We start from the raw sequence: 23,398 nt of genomic DNA, 5'->3' as shown, positions 1-23,398 counted from the left end.
TGTAAGTCATCTGCTGCCAATACATACCCTTAGTTTGGCATCGCTGCACTTCCCTGCAGCATCCTTGTATTCTCAGTAGCCTCTTGAGGGTTTCCACTCGTTGTCTTAGTTATCAGATATGATGGGACTTCTTTGTTCACATCAGCAAGATCAATTTGCAACCTTATAATCCGAGTTCTGTCAACTAAGTAAAGAAAAAGGAATGAGGATTGCACTTTTTTGGGCCTCATAAGGGAAAATCTGGGCCATTAAGTGGAATTACCTACTCCTTCTTCCCATAGTGGATCCAAATTCTCACTGAACGGTGATTCTGCCATTGGCCAAGTGTCCCTGCATACAGCTTTAGAAGTTATAAGTCACACAGATGAGCATAGAGATTCAGCAGTAGTTTATTCCCAGCCAATCAAGAGGTCCTCCCAAGTCACTGACCTCCTCTGGAGAGAAAGGAAAAGGAAACAACAGTGCTGAGTCACAATTTCTACCTGAAGTCAATACAGTCCAAAGCAGAGGGAGAACAATGATCTTCAGTTCACATTTTCCACTCTAGGAGTAATCAAAATGGCAACTACTGCAAAATCTTTTCAAAGTGGATGCTTTTTTCCCAAGTCTTCTCACTAAATCCTACAGAATCAGGCCCTTTTCACAGTGAAGTTTTTTAGAATGAATCCATCATGAATCATGATGTACATTTCCTTTTTATAGATTTTAAAGATGTGATTTCATTTCCTCAGACAGGCCAAAGAGAAGCAATACTGACACAAAAGGCAGTGCAGAAAGTATGCTGAAAAAGCTTCCCAAAACACATATATTGACTTAGCACAGAAGTGAATCTCTCCCACAGCTGACATCTAGTATTTGTGAGGAATTTTAAGACCACTCACACCAAATCCATTAAATACATGTATTTAAGTCTTGGATAAAGCTTTGAAGAGGAAAGACCTCATCTTTAATTATGATGTCAGCACTGAGCCTCAAAGCTCCCATGCGACTGCAATTGTTCATCAACTGCTCAATAACTGTGTTTCCTTTCATCTTTTAGAAGATAGTAGCAAATAGAAGGTTTCTATTTTCCTAAGGGATAAATTGCCTTCTGTTTACCACGTTGTGCTTTGCCCAGGAATATGGACAGCTGCTGTCGAGCAGCTGATGTTCAGAGTCTGGCTGGTGGGACAAAGCCCTGGAATATCAGAACTCACAGGACTCAGCCTCCAAAAGGTCTTGACTCTTACTGATAGCACCGGGTTTTTGGGACCTGGCACCTTTGTGCCACCGATGTTCTCAATCTATGCTTCTAAGTCACAAATGAAAAAAAATTGATCTGAGGTCTCGTAAAACATAACTTCTTTTGAAACGTTGCCACTTGGAAGCATGACTTATCTCGGCTAAGCAGCCTCCAGAAGTGCTCATACTCTGGCTCTGTGCCTCGAGCCAAAATGAAAGGTCATTTGTTGGACCAGACGAGCACAATTAACTTTTAGCCATTTACATCTGCTGAAAGATGTCGGAAAGCACAGAATGCAGACTAATAAAAAGCTATTATTTATAGGAGCTTCTCATTTTCCTATGAAGTATACATATGTGTATAGGAATATGTAAGAAAGGAATGAATTTTTAAGATGATTACATTCTTGAATAAGGTTTTCATTATATCTCAGATAACTGTGTTGGCAAAATGTGGGTGAGGGGGACAGAACAGCATTTCCCATAGAAGAAAGAGAAGAACTGGGCTTTCTGGGGTAGGTGGGTGGGATCATCTGAGTCTGCACAGTTTTCCCTACTAGTAACTGTGTAAGGCTTTGTCTGTAAGCTGCAGAGAGCCCATATAACTTTGCTCATCTTTCTTCCCCAGTGCTTTTAACTAAGCCATCACTCCCCTGTAGAATTCCTCCTGTTCAGGTCTGTGCTGCTCGCATGTAACCCATGGACATCTCCTGCTCTTCTCTCTGTAAGAGCTCTTCTGGCATTACGGTACAGGCAGAAAGCTTTTCTGCATCCTAATGAGGTGGTGGCAGAGCCATCATCATCAACAAGACTTCTCGGCACCTTCTACTCATCCTCACTGCCAAGTTGTTCATTTTCACAGAGGAGAAATTTCTGAGTTGTAAACTAAAAGCAGATTTTAACCCACAGAAAATGTCCCAACACCTTCACCCAGTTCTCACAGGAACCTCTTCTGAGCCCAGTGTGAATACTGCTGCTCGTCTCTCCCATGCCCTCAATTTTCCATTCCAGTGCTGGTGGTCATTGCCTGCGGTTAGGACTCCAGATTGCTATATCCTGCTCCTTTTCAGGCTTTTTGCCATTTTTAACTGCTCTTTAGCAGAAGCGTTTTCACAAAACATGCGCAGAAGAAGAACAAAAGAATAAAGAAGTTTCAAACCTGTCAGTTGGTCCCTTCCATATAGTTCACCATCACTCCACCAGAGCCCAAAAGGATTCTCTATTCTCCTTGCTTTGGGGCAGGAGCACGAGGACTTTGCCCTCACCTTAACGTTGGCTTACCAATAGCAGCTGTAGTAAAGTCCCATGCTGTGTTTCTTGATATTCAGCATTGAATTCCCTTTCTGAGTTTTATCCTCTGACTCGTGGCACCCAAGAATAATTCCTTCCTGCCCCTTTGGATTAAACATTGCCTCTGTATCCAGGCGAGTGCCGAATTTCCAGAATTTCTCTACCTCCATTTCTCACGCATGTGAGCTTCTGACTTTGTCACTCTCAGACATTCCCCCAGTCATGGAGCTGTGCACTCACATCATGATGTAGAAGGAGCCAGAGACCAGTGTGTTGGCAGAGTTTCTGCCTTTACAGTGGTTTTGGTACCCAGCTGTGCTGCTCTCAGCTACATTCCCAACTCTCTTCTTGTAATACCGGTCCTGAGATCAGGTTTTGCTTTAACTCACCATCTTTCATCAGATCTGCTTTTTCTGCAGACACTGAGTTGTGTTTCCCTAAGAAAAAGCCCATTTTCTTCACCTTGGTGACAGGATACTTGCTTCCAAAATTGCTCTAAGTGTTCTAACAATAGCCATCTCTATCAGACGACATTACCTGATACTGCCTTTATGATGCCCCATTTACCTTCACAGTTTCCTTCTATCTAGAGAACATCATGCCAGGGGGGATAATGACTCTCTGTCTATTACAACAGTCAGGATCTGGGACAGGGAGAGGACAGCCACCAAAAGGACCAAGCTTCACAACAGACTACAGTTCGTTCTTTTTTTCCAGTATGATGCCTTCTTGCACATCTGAGCCTCAGATTCCAAACACTGATAGATCTGCTCACAGACATCACTTTAACAGCTCTGTGTTGTCCCCTTACATAGCTCTTTGGTAGAACTTCCTTGGTGGGATCCCATTTCCCAACATGCTTAAGTGACCCAAAAGCAGCTTCTTCAAGACCAAGTGATAATTTAATTTACATGTGGTACAAACCAATGAAAGACGTGTTAAAGCCAAGGGAAAAGCATTAACAAGGTTTTGTTGCCTCTTCCTGTTTAGATTAAGACAAGTTGTGGTAGGATGCCCCATTACAGTCTGAGTACACAGTTTGTACCTGGTGGAGTCATTTATTCTGCGGTGCTCAAATGGCCCCAAAGCACCAGCTAAACCTTGACCTGTTTGTGGTGCTTTCCTTACAGTCCTCCAGTCGCTTTGTCAGACCACAATGAAAAGATTGGGATCAAGACATTTTCAGAACTCCCTTACGTGGATCACAAATATTCTGATAAAGTGCTTCCACGTTATTCCTGCTCCACTTCTCGGATTCATCATACTATGCAATATTGAGAAGTAATCACAATTTCAAGTAGATCTGCATTTAAGAAGCCTGCCTGTCAGCCTTTATTCTACTTCATTTTGTATCTCAGCACACCCTGCAGTCACAGCATTTCAATATAATCAAAAAGGGAAAATGTATAAAGACTCCTTGAAAATAATGGAATATCCTGCACTTCAGGATAGCAATGAAAAACTTAACTTGCCACTTACAAATCAGCTTTAAACATACTTTTCTCAGTGTTTATTCCTGGCAGATATTTGAGTCAAAGTGCTCACAGGAGAGACGTCCTGGTGTGCTGAACAATGCAGCTCAACCCATGCAGAGCTGAGCCCAGCCTTGCTGTGGCAGATTGCTCTCACATTTAAACATCTGACCCCATGCAAAACAGCAGTTTAAATGTTCTGTTTTAGTACAAACTTTTTCCCACATCCCAGAGGGAAGAGTAGCAAGTAGGACTTATCAAAGAATCGTATAATCATAGAATGGATTGGGTTGGAAGGAACTCTCAAGATCATCCAGTTCCAACCCCCTGCTATAGGCAGGGACACCTCTCTCTAGACCAGGTTGCTCACAGCCCCCTCCAGCCTGGCCTTGAATGCTTCCAAGGAGGGGGCATTCACTTGTGCCATCCTTGTATGCAGCTTGCAGCCTTGCACTCTTACCAATCACATATGAACCTAAGTCTCATGTCAGGTTTTCAGGAAAAAACTACAGTGTGATCCACATAGCCTTAGACACATAGACCAAACTCTCCATCCTCCTTGTAGAGGGACTGGGCAGTAGATATCTCTAAAGCAATGCTTATCTTTCCCATTTTAGATGTACATCAATACAAAACAAGCTGTGCTTGTGATAAAGGGGATCTGAGGTCCTCAAAACATGAGTAGTTCAACTGGAATTGGGTGAGAGCAAGGGGTGGGCATTGTCTCTCCTCTATTGCAGGGACTGGAAACCACAGGAAGAGTGCTTCTGGGCCATCCTGAGACAAGGGGATAGTGACAGAATAGTTGGGGTTGGAAAGGACATTTGGATGTCATCTTGTTCAACTCTCTCCTTGCTCAACCTCTGAGAGCTTGTCCCGTGTACTTGAATGCTGCTCTGAGAGCAGCACCATGTATTTGAATGGCTTTTGAATACCTACAAGGATGAAAGCTCCACAACCCATCCAGGCACTCCGAGGGTGGGTCTGGGGGAAAAGGTGTGAATGGGTCATTTTGGGAAAGAGCTGAGTACCTACTGCATAGATTGGTCAGGAAAAAGGGCTCTGGCATAAAGACTTTGCTCATGGACACGCGAGTGATACCAGCGTGTGTGATCATCTGTGAGATCAGGATTGGGATGGGAGCCCAGGGGACCCCCCAGTTGTCCTGCCTGGGGCCAGACCATGAGCTGCTTCACCACAGGGTAAACCCATGGGAGACATGGGAAAATGCCAGACAAGAGGCATCTGAGCCCTGGGACGCACAGATTCATGACTAGTCCCAGTACTCCACAGTCCAGGCAGCCCAGGAGGACTAGCTCAGAGGCCCTGCTCCCTCGGAGATGCCTATATTTAGTCAGATGAATTTCTTTTTAAGAGCGGAAGGTTGTCACTAGCTGAGCTGAAAGCAAAACAGATGTTCAGCTCAGCCAGGAGGCCATTACACTGTGATTATTATTACTGTATGCTTGATTTCCAGCTTTCCAGTGCCTGTCAGTGATGAATGCTGTGGCAAAAAAAAGTCCTCAATCCTACAGATTATTGAGAGCACACAGAAATGGAATTCCCTTCTTTACTCTCATAAATCTCTATTGTTCAAGTAAACTGGCAGGTCATTAGCACATATCCATACTTAGGCCCTGGAGGTCCATGCCCTGGAAGCTTAAATCCAAATTAGGATAATCAACTGCTGAGCTGACAATGAGGAGCGACATGTGGCAAAACCCTTCTTATATATAGTTAGAAGTATTAAAAAGCCATTTCGTGAAATGAAGTTGTTGTTATCAGAAGTAGATTACAGTTCAGCAGGAAGGAATTGTATTGAAAACAAATTGGCTGTAAAGTTAATGATGCTTTGGGCAACATGCCTGCTCCTGGCACTTCAGTGACACGTCAGGCTGTGGCAGTGATCACGCCAGCTCCAGACAGTTCTCCACATCCCACCTGCTAGGAGAGGCGTGTGAAGTCTTGTTCCTGGCTATCTGGCATGGATTCCCATGTATGGTGGAAGAAAAAGGCACAGCTCTTGTGAGCTGTCTGGGCAGACCCTGGTAGGGGACATTTGCCAAGTTGAATAGGTCTATCTAGGGTTCAAAGTACTGTAATTCCAAAGAATCTCCTCCTGAGCTGGAAGAGACACACAAGGATCATTGAATCCAACTCCTCACTCTGCATAGGACCACTCCAAGCCCCATCTCTATGTCTGAGAGCATTGCCCCAGTGTTCCCTGAGCTCCAGCAGCTCAGGACTGTGCCTATTACCCTGGGGAGCCCATTCCATGCCCACCACCTTCTGGTGCAGAACTCTTCTCTAATGCCTATTAGGAGCAGTGGAGGCAGAGGGAGGAGGCTATGCCCACGTTAAAGGCTTGGGGAGATCCTGCGTAGCATCTCAGTGGCACTTGGGCACAGTGTATGGCAGTCATCATTTCCAGGCTGCAGGGAGACCTCAGTCTGAATAACCCACCCCTGGGGCACTGAGGGCTGGAGGTGATGCTGCCTGCCTTGCTGCTTGCTCAGCCCCACCTGTCTTCCCTGGGCTTTAGAGAGGAAACCTGAAGCATTTAGAATGCTTTGGTGAAATGATAGCAGTCAAAAGTGCTGCGTGCGCATAGAATTGCATCTGCCAGTTCCGTCTGCATGTGATCATTTCAGTTTTTGTGAGAGAACTTTATCCACGATAATCGCCTTCTGCTCAGCACTGAGAATGGCCGTGGGGTCAGCAAAAGGCTTTAGTCTTGATAGAAGGGGATGGGGACCATCCAGATCCTGAACCAGATTCAACACCGAAAGCTTCTCTCAACAGATTGTTTGCTTCCAGTCTCACTGTCAGTTTTATCTCACTGTCCATCCCATAAAACAGGAGAAATTTCAACAAACATCCCCAGTGGGCTTCCTGATGTCAGAGAATCCTGTTACTATATTGGATTGCATGGATTTAGCCAATAGATACCATGGTTATAGCCTCATTAAAACTCTGTACAGAACGGATGAGTTCTAGCGAGACCCTTTGGAATACATGTAACTGGGTCTGTCGACTGTCTTTCAGCAAATGCCAAGTCATAACAATGTCACTGAGGGTTATATATACTCAAGGAAGAAAAAGAAATACCTTCCGAGTTAAGAAATCCTGTCCTTCACAACAAAAGGCTTATCTGCAGCAATCACTCATTTTTAAAATTGTACAAATCTAAAGCTGGAGTTACTGCTTTCAGTCTCAGAATCAGCTGGCAATGGATGGGGTGTGATGGTGATGCACATCTAGCCTGCAAATGTGTTCCCTACCACTCACTTTGGTACTGAGGGGAAGCCTAGAAGCTCATGCTAAATGGAGCTGACACAGAGATTCTCGGGTTCTTTCAAAAGGACACAGGTTCCCCTGGCTCTAGTAAAAAAAACCACGAGAAAACCAAAACTCAACAGGCTTTCCAAACATTTTCTAAATGTATATTATATATATATATATATATATATATATATACACCCATAAACTGTCATGTTGTGTGCAGTGACTGCATATGTTGTGTGTGACCAGGCATAAACTTTTAAGCTGTTGATAATATTACATAAAATCCAATTCAGACTATTTTAGGCGCCAGCAGCAATTTGCTTTTCCTGTAGCACTGCTTATTTCAGGCCCAGCCTTCTGAGCAGGTACCTGTTCAGTGGGCAATATTGGTGGTAGGTAGACAGTTGGACTATATGACCTTAGAGGTCTTTTCCAACCTTAATGAATCTATGATTCTATGAATCTATATTCTTGAGGATATTGGTGTTTTCTCCCCTTCAGGCTCACGACAGCGGTTATAGGCAGCTCTGATGTACCAGAGTGATGAAATAGTGTGGGTCTGCCTTTGGATGACACTGGAAAATGACCTCAGCAAAATGTACTGCCACTTGGCAGCAGACTGTTGATGTCAAAATAGAGCTAATTTCTGTCCCAGCCCATCAGCCATATACTTGCCTCTCCTGTTTCCATGCCGAAGCCAACAAATCTCTCTGCTGCACATGATGGCTGCAGTGGGGCTGGAACATCACAAGTGAGAGCTGACATCACATCACTGTTCTCACAGCACATTGTTCCCACCAAAAACAAAGTACAGACACAGGGATCTGTGCAATTCCCAGAGCCATTCCTCCCCAAAAGTGACTCTTCCAGGGGATTCATGCAAGGACTATGGTGCCATTTGGGACCACTTAACAACAATGAGTTGTTGCTGAAAGTGGCAATGACTGATATCTCTGCTTTAGTGCCTTAGCAGTTTGTTTCCCATGTGTTACCTGGTCCCTAGAGCCTTAAGCATCTATAGCCAGAGGCTGGATGCTTTGCTGGTAAAGGCATGCAGCAAAATCCCATGAATGGCAATGTGCTTAGACTGCTCACTGGTGGAGGGCTGGTGCTCGTGTCAGTCAGATCTCTTTGTGTGCCTCCCTGAAGCTGGCTGGTTTCTCATCCCTTACTCAGCCACTGATTGCAAACACATTTCAGAACAACACAAACCAGATGGACACAACGTTGGGCCCATCCTAGTGCTCTGCTCAGTCTTTCTGCATTGCCCTTGTGAAATTGAGTTAGCTTCTCTCAGTTGCCTGGTTTGTGGTTGTGTATCCTCCTGCTGCTCACCACTGTACCTACACTGCATCCATACGTGTCTGGCAGGTTCATCTTTAATGGATTCCTGGTCACAAGGGATGCAGTCACTTGGTCACTATCAGGGCCCGTCCAGTTTTACATTTTGGTTGATGACTTGGATGAGGAAATCGAGCACAGCCTCACTAAGTTTGCAGACAGCACCTCCTTCCAGGTAACAGGAGTAGAATGAGAGGTGATGGTCTCAAGTTGTGCCAGGGGAGGATATCAGGGTCGAGTTCTTCTCTGAAAGAGTGGCAATGCATTGGCACAGGTTACTGAGGGAGGTGGTGAAGTCACTGCCCCTGGAGATGTTTCAGAACCATGGGGATGTTGCACTGAGGGATGTGGTTTAGTGGACAATACTGGTGGTGCATGGATGGTTGGGCTAAATCTTAGAAGCCTTTTTCAACCTTACTGGTTCTGTGATTCCACACTGTGTGTGAGGTGGGCACCTCTCCTTGCCATGCTATCTGTTTTATTTGCTGACATTATGGAACGATTCCATTTCTCACAGCAGACGTGTTGTGCTAGCTGTGTTTAGGATGCTGTCCTTAGGTTGGAAAAGCCCTCTGAGCAGGAATGCTGCCCAGCCTTTTCCATCTGTGCTGTGTTCAGTGAGGAGTCTGAGCTCATATGCTACACTGAATTAAAAACAAGATCCTTCTTATAGCCACAGCATCGCTGTCTCACTGCCACAGAGCAGGTGAGAGGGAAACAGGCTGCAGGCAGCTCCTGGTCTGACAGAGACCATCTGTGTGACTGCTGACACATAATTTAAACACTTTTTCACTGTTCTCAAGTCATGTTCCAGGAAGAGACATGCAGCAGACACCAAGGACCTCCAATATAGCACAGCGATGAGAGCTCTACAAGCATGTGCTTTCTGAGCAAGAAATTTGCATCTCCTGTGCTGAGGGTTTATTATAAAAGATGCCTTCATGACTTCTTGAAATGCCCTGTCCTCAACACGGGCAAGCTATTTGTAATGAACTGTCAGCATTTGGCACAGTAAGCAAATGGAGGATTAATAAAAGCCTTGATGAACCCTACAACTAAACATCGACCATCGGGAATAGGCAGCACAGAAAGCATTCACTACTTGTGTGCTTTCAAGCACAAAGCCAGGCATGAAGTGCTGAGCTGGTTGTGCTTCCTGTGTTTGCATAAAACACGGCTTCTAAGACCTTTCTGCCTCAGAATCCTTTTTCTCCTCCAATATCCTTCTCGGGATGAGGGACACAGTCACATTCTTAAAATGTTCTTGGTGACAGATGGAGCGGCGGAGGTGTTTCTGGCAGCCTTACAACTGACAAATGCCTGGAGGATATATACACTGCCTTGCTGCTGGCACTTATGGCAATCCTTCTTCCCCATCCTCAGAAGCAAGTGGTGAGCACACAACAGACTGCCTTCATGCATATGCGCTGATCTGGGGAGCCTTACAGTGGCGATCTGTGAATTTAGGGGCTCCATCCTTCTTGCAGCTCAGTGCCCTGCCAGCATGAGGAGTTGGATGGTGCTGTAGGTGTAGGGCAGACAGCAGGCTGGTGACAGAGCTGGTGTTTGCAAAAGTTTCACTTGCTTCTCTTCTTTTTGTTAAGAAAGCTCTTCCAGTGCCCCTGGGGAATGTGCTGTATCAGTGACATCATGTCATCCAGATAAATGCCAAATGCTCTCTCTCACCTTTGCAATGCAATAACAGCCTTTGCCTGAGGCATCTCCAGGGATGAATGGCTGTCTAATTTGCATGCTATTAAAAGAGTACATAGATTACTGGTGGGACCTACCTGATGTTACATAAAAAGACTTTGCCCTTCAACAACCAGAGAGGCAACTCTCTCCCATAGTCTCCAAGCCAGTCCTCACAGGTATTCCCAGCTGTGCAACAAGGCACTGGTCAGATGGCAACACCTCCTCCAAGTTGAGGAGGAAGTTAGCATATGACATTGGCTTAGGTCCCAGATGCCTATTATCTAACTGAGCCTCAAAAGACAAAGACTCACCAACATCTGAAGTGTTGGTGGCTTTGTCCAGTGTCCCCATCCCTTCACTTCACAGCTAATGCTGAGGTATGCATGGATTACAAAGAAAAGGGCACACATACTGAAAGTGAGCTATCAGGAGAATTCATGATACAATCCTTGCTTCTGTGCTGCTCCAATTCCTTCCTGGGGATACTTTTCAATCAGAGTGTCTCAAGGAGGAGGAGATTCTGGGATAAGAGAGAGAAGCAGCCTTCTATTTTAGCAACAACTGATCGCAGCATGGTCATAGTGGGTATGGCAGTGATGGGGAGATGTTGGACTACACGGTTGGTCCTCAATGATTCTATGATTCTGTCTTACAGCAGTCGTAATAACACTTAATTAGCTGTGTTGAGATCAAGACTGCCCAGAATTGTGCAAAAACAAAGCAAAGTCTTTAACAAAACCAATAATTTGTCAAATGAAGAATCAGTACTACATACTTGTCTACAGGTTGATGCATCCCTGTTAACCTTCCTCCAAATCTGTGGGGCTAATGGAGGTCCATCTACTAGAGGAGCAAACTGAGAAGTTCTGGGATGTTATCTTATTGCTCTTGACCTTGTTGTTGAACTTGAGTTAACATTCTCTGCATCTTTTTGGGCCTGACTTCTGGCTGTGTGTTTGTGGTCACACAACCAAACCATTCTGTGTGGGGCCAAGTTTTCACTGTCCGGTTCATTGTCTGGTTGTGCTATGAAGAGTTAACTACCATAAACACAAAGGCTGTGTAAGAAGAAGCCAAAGGATCCCCAGATGCTCCATCAGTGCTAGGGAACTCCTGTGCCACCACAGCATGCTCAGCCCACTGTTTGGGGATGGCACCAGTCAACATGAGTCAGACCAGGAGAGAAGAGATTCCGCCTGGAGGAGCACAGGGTTTGTTATGGGATGGAGGGAAAAAAACATCTTGGGATGTTGAGGAGCTGTACCAAAGGCAGGGAAAGGAAGAGCTTTGGGGATGGATGGGAGATGGCAGCATCTCCTCATCCCCAGGTTCAGCCAGTTGTGATGCTTAGTGTGTACTTCCAACAACACATCCACACACATTCAAGTGGTCTTTCCAGCAGCTGGCTGAGACCTACAGTCCTCCAGGAGCTGACTTACAGACACTCCATTCCCTCCAGTATTTGAACCCAACAGGACCTTGGGATGGCCATGGATCTGGACCAGGTGACAGCAATGGGAGGCTGGGTTCCAAGAACCAGCTATTACAATCCAAGTGACTAAGCTCAGTTACTGAAAGAATCCACACTGTGTGTGTGTATTGCATTAACTATATATACAAATATATATATATTCCACTATTTGTATGTATATGTGTGTGTGTACATATTGCATTGGCAGAATTCCACCCTGATTTGCAAGAGGAGGAACAGAGTGGGGTGACTGGAGCTGTCTGTACTTGGGAGTGCTGTGTTTTCTGTTTGTGCTGATGCACACAGATGCCTTGTGTATACAAGTATAGATATATATGGTGTATGCATGTATGTATGCATGTAGTAGATGAGTATGTGTGCACAGGGAATACATGCTGAGCCCCACTGCTGACTTGACTTGTCTCCCTCCCACCCTTAGGTATGTCCTGCAGTGTTTTTCTGGTAGTGTCACTGTACAGGAGGGGCAGATAAACCCAGTTCCTCTCTCATCCTTCTGGGCAAATCCCCCTGCTGTGTGGGGAAACTCATCTCACAGGGTCTGTAACCATAATGTTTTCTGCCTATAGGCATTAGAGGGATGTGTGTTAGCACTGACAGCTGCTACTTTTAGTGTAAAGGCAGGCAGCCTGCCCTCATGTCTACGTGTTACCTATACCAAATTGCATGCATTCAAAAACTGACTGTGCTCAGCAGAGCTAAACATGGGAAGAACAAAGCCCAGGCCAAAACAGCAATAGGAAGAAGTACCAGTCCCCTCACTTCAACTCACGTGCCAGAAACCAGTAGCTGAGGCAGGGCAGCATGTGCCCAATGTCTGGTTGCTGTTTTGGCTTTGGAGGAGTGTTTTCTGAATTGATGTTGAAGATGCCCAGTGCAGACTGTGCAAGAAGGAGGTGATCAGTCTGGCTCTGTGATCATACTGAGACACTTTAAACACACCAGAGGCATTATATTTTAGAAAGAAGCCTCTAGCTTGGTTCATGAACTCAAAACCAGCTTTCTACGCACTGAGTTTGGGGGAATGTGCATGAAAACATTAATGCTTCTGTGAGGTGGGGCTCAGCGTCTTTGCCCAGATAACAGCTATCAGATGAGAGGTGATGGCTTTAAGTTGCTCCAGGGGAGGTTGAGGTTAGATACAGGATAAATTTCTTCTCCAAAAGAGTGGTGATGCAGTGGCACAGCTGCCCAGGGAGGTGGTGGGGTCACCATCCCTGGAGGTGTTCAAGGAACGTGTGGATGTGGCACTGAGGGAGGCAGGCAGTGGGCATGGTGGGGGTGGGCTGACAGTTGGACATGATGATCTGAGGGGTCTTTTCCAACCTTAATGATTCTGTGATCCTGTAATTCTATGCTTCTGGTTTCCCAGATTATTAAGAAAGGATGCCCTGCGTCACCCAGATCAATCTCCTGGACGCTGTGTGTCCTTTAAGCACAGCATCAAGCCTAAAATCAGAACATTTCAGTCCCCAGCAGACAGAAATTGTTTGTGTTGTGTACAACGAAAGGAAAGACTGCAGCACAGCCAGGACTGAAGAGGAGAGACTGAATGAGAGGCCCAGGAGACTTCACCAGGTGAGACATCTGATGATGATGAGAATGGAGAAAAACACACCGGAAGAGAAGCTACGTCTAAAGGGGAAAGGAGAGGTTCCCAGTGCCGGGGAAACAGCAGAAAACAGTGTTAACAAAGGGTGTGCAACAGGGAAGCAGGAAAATGAGGACCAGGCATTGTTCTTGATATTCAGGGATGATATGAATACAGCAACAAGTCCTGTTGTGCACCTCTGAAGACAGACAGTACCAAATGCATCTACTGCAGCCCTGCTATGTCTGTCCAACATGAAGGAGATCCTGAGCACCTCGGTGTCATTTATCAGTTGAAAGCTTTCCTCTGAGTCACATCCAAATGTTCTCAATAGCATTTTCCTTCCATTTCTGAGTTTGGTGAATTTACTTTCCCAATCTCTACTGTAGCAATGGGTTCACGTTGGCACATGGGTTGGATGGACACCAACCACACCAATTCAAACGTAAGCAAAACTGCTGAGCTCCACTTGGAATTGTGCAGATGTATTGAAATTTCAGACTTTGTCGCTCTGTGCTACCAGGTAAATTCAATGTATTTTTGGAGGTTTGGAGTGAAAGTCTCATTTCAGCTCTGAGCAAACTCAGCCTCTTGAAGCTGTATGTCCATCCATCCATTTGTCTATTGGTCTCCTTTCCAGGCACTGTGAAAATCAAGCCCATGGCTGAGGGAAGATAATTCACACAAAAGGAAATGGTTTTAAACTGAGACAGGGGAGGTTTAGGTTGGATATTAGGAGGAAGTTTTTCACACAGAGGGTGGTGATGCACTGGAACAGGTTGCCCAAGGAGGCTGTGGATGCCCCATCCCTGCAGGCATTCAAGGCCAGGCTGGATGTGGCTCTGGGCAGCCTGGTCTGCTGGTTGGTGACCTGCACACAGCAGGGGGTTGGAACTGGATGAGCATTGTGGCCATTCTGTGATTCTATGTTTCTCAGCTCTATCTGTTATTTCTGCTCTTTGTGGCTCTCCTGTCAGTGTGAGCACAGTACTGGGTGCTGCTGGCCCTGTGGTGCTGCATTATGAAGGTCCTTTGACACTGAGAAGCATGCATCCTAGGGCATCCACAGGGGCAAAGGCTTCTGCAGCTTGCCATGTGGAAGGTCAGGACTGAAATCTGGTTGAAAATAATCCCCTTCCTGCTCCTTCTGGTGGAAGGACTTACTGTTGTGGTGCTATTTCAGTTCAGCTGATGGGAATAACACTTCCTGCCTCCACTTGCAACTTCCAGGCACAAATTAAAAACCTGACAGCTTGTCAGGCTGCCACATAGCAGCACTCCCCTCTGCACTGCCAGAGTGCAGCAAAGGAAAGCAGAAAGGACAGTTGGGACAGTGAAGGACTGCAGTGCAGTGAGGGGAAAGAATTTCCTGCTAATGTGTACAAGGGATGAACACATAAAAAGTGAAGGTCATTTTGCATTTCTAGCTTATTGACTCCTGTGCCTGAATACAACAAAACATCCCAAGACACCAAAGGCATTTGGTGTGTAAAGCCTTCAGGAGAACTTCGGGGTGCCTCTCTGGCCATCCCAGTTTGTATCAGAGACGGAAAAGGTCTCCACTAATGCTTCTCTGCCCAAAGCCATTTCTGCAAGTGATATCAGAGCCATATGGGTTGCCAAGATCATGTATGGCAGCAGAATCCCTGCAGCGCTGTGTAGGTGGGGGTTTAGGGGCAGAAGTTATCTTTCACTGTGCTGAAGCCCTTGAAGAAAACTGGGCTAAGTTTATGGTTCAGTGTCCTCGCTGGGTTTGACAAGAGGCAGAAAGTTACATTAAGCACTCAGAAAGCAGCTCTGGGGACACAAAACTACAGAGACACCAAGGAACTGTTTAAGAGAAGAGCTGCTAAATATCACACTATGGAGAGTGCTTAAATAAGTCATAAATAGGCAGTCCTGCAACAACTAACAGATTACAAATGAGAAACTCATGCTGAAAGAGTGGGAAGGGAGAGCTTTTTAAAACACACTCTATACAGCATTCCTGAACAAAGACAGTAGTCCTGAGTGATGAGACCAGACTAATGTGGATGGGAACCTAGGGCAGGGGGATTGGACCCATTGGTGCCTGCTAGAGTGAGGGACCTGAAGGGAAGAGTCCAAGACGTACTTGACTTGGGATGTATTTCTTATCACATATGGAAGATATTCCTTCTTCAAAAGGAGCCAAACTATTGCAGAGGACGGATGTATTAAAGCAACATGTAAGAGGATGGGGAACCAACTTCAGAGAAGTGTGCCCAGGTTGTGGACAACACAGTGTAAGGCTGTAGCTTGCTGCTGTGGGGTAAATTGGACTTCAAAATCACAGAAAGTTCCCTCCACATGATCCTTACCAGGTTCATGGGCTGCATCTTCTCTCTATGTGGCCTTTTCAGCACAGAAGCCAGAAAAAAAGTGGGATGGAGTGCTCATGGAGTGCTCAGTCGTATCAACCACAGGCATCTCATGTTATACATATATAGTCAGCTGTATCTCCCTTGTAGGTTCCTACCCAGGAGAGTTGGCCAGACAGAGGTAACAACAGGGGACACTGGGTTACTACAGGAGGAAGGCACAGCCAGCACCTAAACCAGGAGGGCTTTAAAGAAATACCATTATACTCCAGGGAACAACAGGTTGGTATCACATCTTTGGCTGTTTGTCTTTCCATTGGCATTTTCTTCCCTCAACAAAGAATAGCTTTACTCAGCTATTTAATTTACTGTTTGCAAGTAGGATCTGCAGCAGTCGGCATCCAGATGGGCTCAGGGTAGGAGCCCAGGATGGTGTTCTTTAGAGACATGTAAGAAATTTAACCCAGGCCATCTTGTGTCCACCCACACTTACCTGAGAAGTATTTTGCATTAATCAAGGTCAAGTTTAAAGGGACTATTAAGAGTAAAGAATTGTCTGTTGAAAAGCATCGGTTCACACCTGGGTATTATTTTCTTTGTTGTATGCGAATGGCAGTGGAACTTCTTTGCATCTGTAAAGATAAAGTGGGATCTGTCTGCAGCACGTTCCTTCTATTTCCATCTCTTTTGTCAAGGTTTCTCATTTTTGTGCTCTGGAGGTTCGTGTGTTTGACGTTCGCTCAGAGCAATACACCCACACCCTTCACTGTGACCTTGTGTTCTTCCAAGCTGAGTCCACTGCTAGCACAAGAAATGGAGTGGTAGAATTAAATGGGGGGTGTGGACTCATTTGTAAGTCAGGTTAAAAAAAAATAAATGTGAACTGCACGTGCAGGTGAGGCTGATGCTACAAAATTGGACACGTGGATTTGCTCACAAAGAGCATGAAACAGCTGCCTTCCACAGCAAGCCATCGAGCTCCCTTCTCACCAGCATTCACCCCCACCACCACTCATACCATTAAAGGTTACCTCTCTGCTAAGAGAGACCACACTTCCAAGCACCCTCCTACAGACTGCCTACAGCTGCTTGCAAAGCTTGCTGGCAAAAGAATGTGAGTAAAGTTTCGTCAAAAATCTCTGACAAACACCTTGAGAACTCACAGAGAACTGCAACTACTGCCATCGAACCAGAACGATGCATTAGGTTCACAAGAACAAGGTCAACAGCTTTATGATTTTTTTGCTCTTTTTATTTCATGTTTTAATAAAAAATATATAAAAAAGAAGTTGTGTTCTTACACACAGCAACTTTATTATGCGCCTTACATGCAAACCAAGACAATCCCTCTTCACTCAGTGTGGCCCAGGCAAGCCAAGAGGTTGGACACACATGGATTAGATGTTACAGCTGGTTACTAAAAGAGCAGTCTAAATATGAATTGGTGGTTGTATAATCAATAAATATACATATATGTTATAACTAAGAAATATACAAGAGAGCTTGGCTAAGCAGATTATTACACCAAAAAGAATAGATAGAGGGCTTACCCTTGTCCTAGGCTTGCTGGAAAACACCAGAAAGAGGGATCTCCAGAAAGAGATCCTTGCATACTGGTAGTCAGCTCTTAAATGGGGTCTAGGAGAGGTGCAGCCAGGCTCCATCCCTTCGGGTGGCACAGGTGAATTGCCTTCACCTGCACACCCAGGGCTGACTCATTGCTCGCCTCAGGTGGTCAATCAGAGGCTCAGGCTGTGATTCAGCACTTTGTGAACAGTGGTTCACGAAGGAAGCTGCAAGAAGTCTTTCATTAATGTATTTCTGATAGTTCTGATATCATTTAAAACATGTAAATATATGTATATATTCTTAAATGTTGGGTTCAGCACGGTGGGAAGTAGATCTGGGTAAATACGAGATATGTAGAGTACTAAAGAGAGAACCTAAATTCAGGAAAAAAAACCCATGCTAGTAAACAAGTATGCTGGCCCTCTCTCATGAAATACCAGACCAGTAAGTCCAGAAAATTTAAAGTAACACCAATGTCCTCTTTAAAGCTGTTCCACTTAACTGCACCAAGTTATTCTGATGTTCTGAGAGTGATGGTTTTACTACAAACCAAAAATATTTATTTAACCAGATCACAAAACATCACTGATGGAGAGAACTTAGAGGCCAGGTGATAGAAACCCTGTGAGAAATTCTGCTATCTGCTCATCATTTACTGTCCTTGGAGGCTGCAGCTGTTAGGAAGCCACGGCCCATTGGGCCACATATTGGCTATTAGCATTTAACATCCTCCTGTTTTAGAAGTCATTATCATAGTTTGATAGCACTGAGTTAACAACGTTGGCTAGGAGGAAAATCCATGATATTGCAGGATTTGGGTTTTGAGAACATGAGCTCCCTGCTACATCCAAGATATATTTGGATTGATCTTTAAAGAAAAAGGATAATCTGTTTATCAGAAAGTACATGTACTTTAAAGAGAACTGTGGTTTACTGCACCTATGCTCAGAAGTTCACATTATGCTTTACAGTTAAATATTTTAATTGCGCTCTTCTTCATTAATTAATGTCCTTGCCAAATGCTGCTTAAAGCATACAATGCTTTCATCTCTTGGTTTCCTCCCGAAGGAGAGTTGAAAGCTTGTGTGACAAGAGACTTGCAATCTGTTGGTTTAAAGAGACAAGAATAGCTGAGGTGTGTAACTTTGTTTGAGCCCAGACTGCCTTCTCCCTGCATAACATCCCTGGTATTTCCCATCTGATTCCCATGGCATCCAGACTCTGCAGACTGAGTCGTGCTACAGTGCTGCACACTGACACAGACGGGCAGCTCCTAAAGGAGAAACAAACCCTTTCTAGTAAGGAGAAACAAACCCCTTTCTGTTGTTTATCTCCTCATACTCCAGTAGCGTCTTGGCCAAGGCCTGTGCCTGAAGTGTATGATGAACCATCAGCAAGATTCTGCCCTACGTCATGGAAGCACCAACCTGTAGCACTGCGGGTGGACAGATGCAGCTAAATAGGGAATACACTCAGGCATGAACTGATTTGTCCAGATCTGTGTAAGAGCCATGGATTGAGCTGGCTCAGATGCCAACAGATTGGCTACATGGCTTGCCCTATGCTGCACTTTATCCATCCAGATAAGTTTTCCATCTGGTTTGCTTGCCTACTTCCAGTGATCATCACCCCTTTCCTATATTCATTTTGATCCATTTGGGGTTAAACAACATTCAAATTAATAACCAGAGTTGTGGCAATAAAGCCATTCACAACACACAGGATGAAACATGGAGAACCGCTTTTGTCCCCAAAAGGATTATGAGGTTATGGATGGTTGCTGGGTACCAGAGGTGTAAAACAATAATAAATAAATCTTATTAATAATAATAAATAAATCTTATTCTGTGGCTTTAGAAATCTTCCTTGACATGAGTGTTCTGATTGTGCGTGTCCTCCATTCATATTGGGAAAAAGGAGGTGTCTTGCAAGGACCCTACAAGTGAGAAGGTTCTAAATGCAAAACATAGGCTGAGAGGTGAAGGACTTCTTTTTCATGATGAAGATCTTTCAGTTCTTTGCCATTCACGTACATTTTTCACTCTTGAATTTTATTCTCAGTGAGAATTGCCACCATTTGGAGATTGCATTTTGCACTTCATAAATCTTTAAGTGCCCAAAATTGACAGCAGCACACACGGGTATATGTGAGAGCACATGCACACATTATTCATAGCCCTAGCTGGATAGGGAGCGTTACTTTTCACTTCCAGTAATTCTCAACTAAGGCAATCTCACAGCCATAAATTCCCTGCAGAAAATATGCTGAAACTTAGGCGAGAAATGAGAAATGCTTAATTCTGTAAGTGCAAATGTATTCAACTTTAGCATTGTGAGCAAAATATGTCTTGTACATTTTTTTTTACCCCATCTCATTTTATTGCAACCACACTAGAGAGTGGCAGGTGCTTCTGAACGGAGGGCTTTCAGATGTTACAAGAAAGCAATACCAAAAGCTTTGGCTCTTACCAAATTCCTTCTGATGGAGGCTCGGCTGACCCACAGTCCCCATGTAGTCACATCATGTTGGTAATGTCCCCACCATCCATTCCTCTACTGGTACATCTCTACAGGCACTTATTGCACCCATGTCGATGCAGTTTGAAAGGACAAGTATCAGACCGGCGACTCAGGTGAAAGAGCTCTTTGAGGAGCTCTTGTGATCCTCTTCCTGCCACTCCTCAGTGTCATTTTGCCTTCTGATGTGTTAACTGAAATTGTCCTCATTTCCTTATCGTTTCATGACTGATGGAGAAAAAGCCAATTTCCTTCACTGTGTCATTCTCTGTAAGGCTTTATGACTTCATTTACTGCTTTAGGTAGGGCTTGTCTGCAAAGCATATTCTTTCTTCCATTGTGTCTTTCTCGTGCCTAAGGTCTCCCTGCAAGTAGACCTACACAGAATCATAGAATCCTTAGAGTTGGGAGGGAGCTCAAAGCCATCTGGCCCAATTCTGCCACAATGAACAGGGACAGCCACAGCTCCATCAGGTCCTCAGACATGGTTCAGCCTGGAGAGCAATTATATAGAAGATGCATTTACAAAAAAAGCAGTGCCACCTCATCTTGCAGCCAAGTGGGAGTGGGGAATGGCTCCACCTTCAGTGGTGGAAGGTGTCTGTGCCACGCAGCAAGGATGTCTCAGTGCTTGCTGACTCCCTAGCTAAAGCACATAGCTGTAGTCATGTCTCACACATGACTGTACCTCTGTTTCACTGGGGAAACAGCACGAGCATTTCTCTATAGAGAAGAGTTGCTTTCACGTTAATTGAATTATAAAGCATTTTAATCTTCAGGAGCCTCTTCGTGTCTCAGAGGAAGAGCAGAGTGGTACTTTGGGCCACTCAAAGGAAGGTGAAGAGGATGCATGGGACCACCACTGCCTTCTGTGGGAAGCCAAGAGTTGGGTAACTCCTGTAGCCCAAAATTGCAGGAGGCAGTAAAAAGCCCCTGGGATTGCTGCTCTGAGCCTGCAGTCAGGTGCCACAGCACAGAGTACCCACACCGATGGGGAGCAGCTGTCACCTCCAGCCATGTGTAACACAGGAGGGACGTCCTGACCTCCATCAGCGCTCGGTGCTTGCTGTGTGGTACAGAAAGGAGAAAAAGAACACCTTTCTTGCCCCACTCACTGGCTCTAACACTAAGAGAGATGCAAGCACTCCATGTCTGCAAGCTCGAGACCCACAGAAAAGCAGGTGAATTTCAATTCAGCATCACCATCACTAGAGATAAAATAGACAGCTGTATCTGTGCTATTCTCTGATGATAAAGGCAAGCTTTCTTCTTCCCCTCCTTCTGAATAGAAATTCTTAGAAGTTTAATTTAGAATCAGCTCCATCTGACATGAAAAACAGTGATGTGATGTTTTTTTGTGAATGCACAAGCTCTTCCCATACAGTTTGGAAGAACCACTGTGTGCTTTTGGGTGGCCAAACCCTACACCAGGCCGTGTGGGACTGGTGGCTGAAGGTCTTTCTGGGACCTGAATAAGAAACCAGTAGTGATAAAAAAACTAGAATGTAAAGTGAGAAGCACCTGATTCTGAGCAAATCACCAATATTAACTAGGAAAACCTCCGTGGGCAATCGTCCCATTTGGACACCATTTCTATTCTCCTTCACAAAAGCACTGGGGCAGCCTCCCTGTTGCCTGTGCTGGTGTGCACTGAAGTATTTCAGGAAGGATTTGAAATGCACTTTCCTTCTCCACAAACATTCTCATCAATAACAAGAAAGCCATCACTTGGACTCCAGCGCGTCACCGTCAGCCACAGAAACGCTCCTCTGCCATACAGGAGAGAGAGCAGATGGAATGACAGCATTTAAAAACAATTCTATAGGGAGCATTGGAGCAATAGCAACCTTTGCAGCTGCCATTCATTATAGGTGCTTATTGTTGAAGGTGTAAAGAGAGCCGTAATTATTGAGTGCTCGGCGGAGCGAAGGTGACAGCTAGTAAGAAGTATTAACACCTCACATAAAGAAGCGAATAAGAAATCACTTTTCAGAGAGTGGGTTTATTCTGGAGATAGATTGCAATTTTACAGCCCTCAAGAAAACTAAGTGCAGGAGCAGAAAGGTCTGCTTCCACTTCATAGCTGGAGAAATACAGAGATACAGCACCTTGCTGGTGTGTTAGCATTCATCAGCGGATGCTGAGTATTAATGCAGAGACGCTGTGGGTGTCCCAAGCCATCAGCTTCTCTGAAATTACAGCTGATTTATGTCTTCATCCACAATATTTGTAGTGCTTTTGCTGTCCACTCTACAAACCATAAATATTGCAAACATTGGGAAAGAGACCTGTGCCTTTAAGACTTGAAATATTTCAGTGACCTATGTAGTAAATTTATTGGAGAAGAACATTTAGGGGGACAAATCGACAGGTCTGGGTCAAATTAAGCAAAGAGTTTTGGCTTGAAAAATACAGAAAAACATGACAGGCAAAGTGCTCCAATTAGATTTGCTTAAGGAAACATTCTGGTATTTCATTTGGAGAATGGCATTTCGAATTGAAGATTGACCATAAAAAATAATTGTGTTAATCCCCTCAAATTCACGGAACATCTAATTTTGGTTTAAGAAAAATGTCTCGAAATGAGCTCAAAAGATTCCATCTTCCTCTCCATTTCCTTTCCAGTTCACCGGGGTGGGAAAAAAAAATAAAAATGAATAAATCCCTGTCTCTCTGCACTCATCCCCACAGCTGAAACTTCCACACTCTGGGGCACACCTCTGTTTTTTGCAGTACCACATTTAATCCATCAGGTAGCACTGGGGGAGCTGCATGATTTTTACTACAGATTCCAGCCACAGCATCACCAAGAAAGGCTGAACTGCACTGGTAGAAGTGATTATAATTTACAGCAGGATACTGTGGATATAAACTGGACTAACATCCCATAATTTCAGGTCTGCAATCTGAATTACCTGTCCAGACTCTCTGTGGCCAACTGGAGAAAGACAGATATACCTTGTGAGGACGTTTCATGTAGCTTTTCCCATCTCATGTGACTTGGCCATAGAGGGAAGGAGCAGAGGCACAGGTAGGCACGCAAGACGTCGGCAGATGATGGTCACCGTGGTGATGGGGAGAGCCCATCCTTTATGGCTGCTGAGATTTTGTACTGAGGGACATGGTTTAGTGGGGAGACATTGCTGGTAGGTGGATGGTTGGACTGCGTGATCTTGGAGGTCTTTTCTAACCTTGGTGATTCTAAGATTCTATGCTCTATGCTTGTCCGTATCCTCAATTAATTCCCTTATATGAGTCTTACCCATAGCATGGGTCTTCAGAGAATCACTGCTGGCTCTGCCTGTATCTCACCTGTCTGATTGTCATTACAGAGTATCTGTCTGATTCTTACTGAGCCAAATGCAGCAATTCAAATAACCTAAACATTGAGTACCATGTCATTCTTAGGGTGTGCAGTGCAACAACGGCAGCCAACAGCTTGTTCATCAGTCAATAAGAGCTAATGCAGATGGCATTCTTACAGCTGAAGTTCCTTCCCCCTTGAAAATGGAAGCTTCATTCTACTAAAACATCTCTCTGGAAGTATGACCTATTGAGTTATTGGCTGGCATTTCGATTTCCTCCGTCA

Source organism: Centrocercus urophasianus, unplaced genomic scaffold (assembly GCF_019232065.1).
Source record: "Centrocercus urophasianus isolate 14NV4802_14NV808 unplaced genomic scaffold, USGS_Curo_1.0 seq_16, whole genome shotgun sequence".
Lineage (NCBI taxonomy): Eukaryota > Metazoa > Chordata > Aves > Galliformes > Phasianidae > Centrocercus > Centrocercus urophasianus.
Note: the sequence above shows the minus strand (reverse complement) of the source record.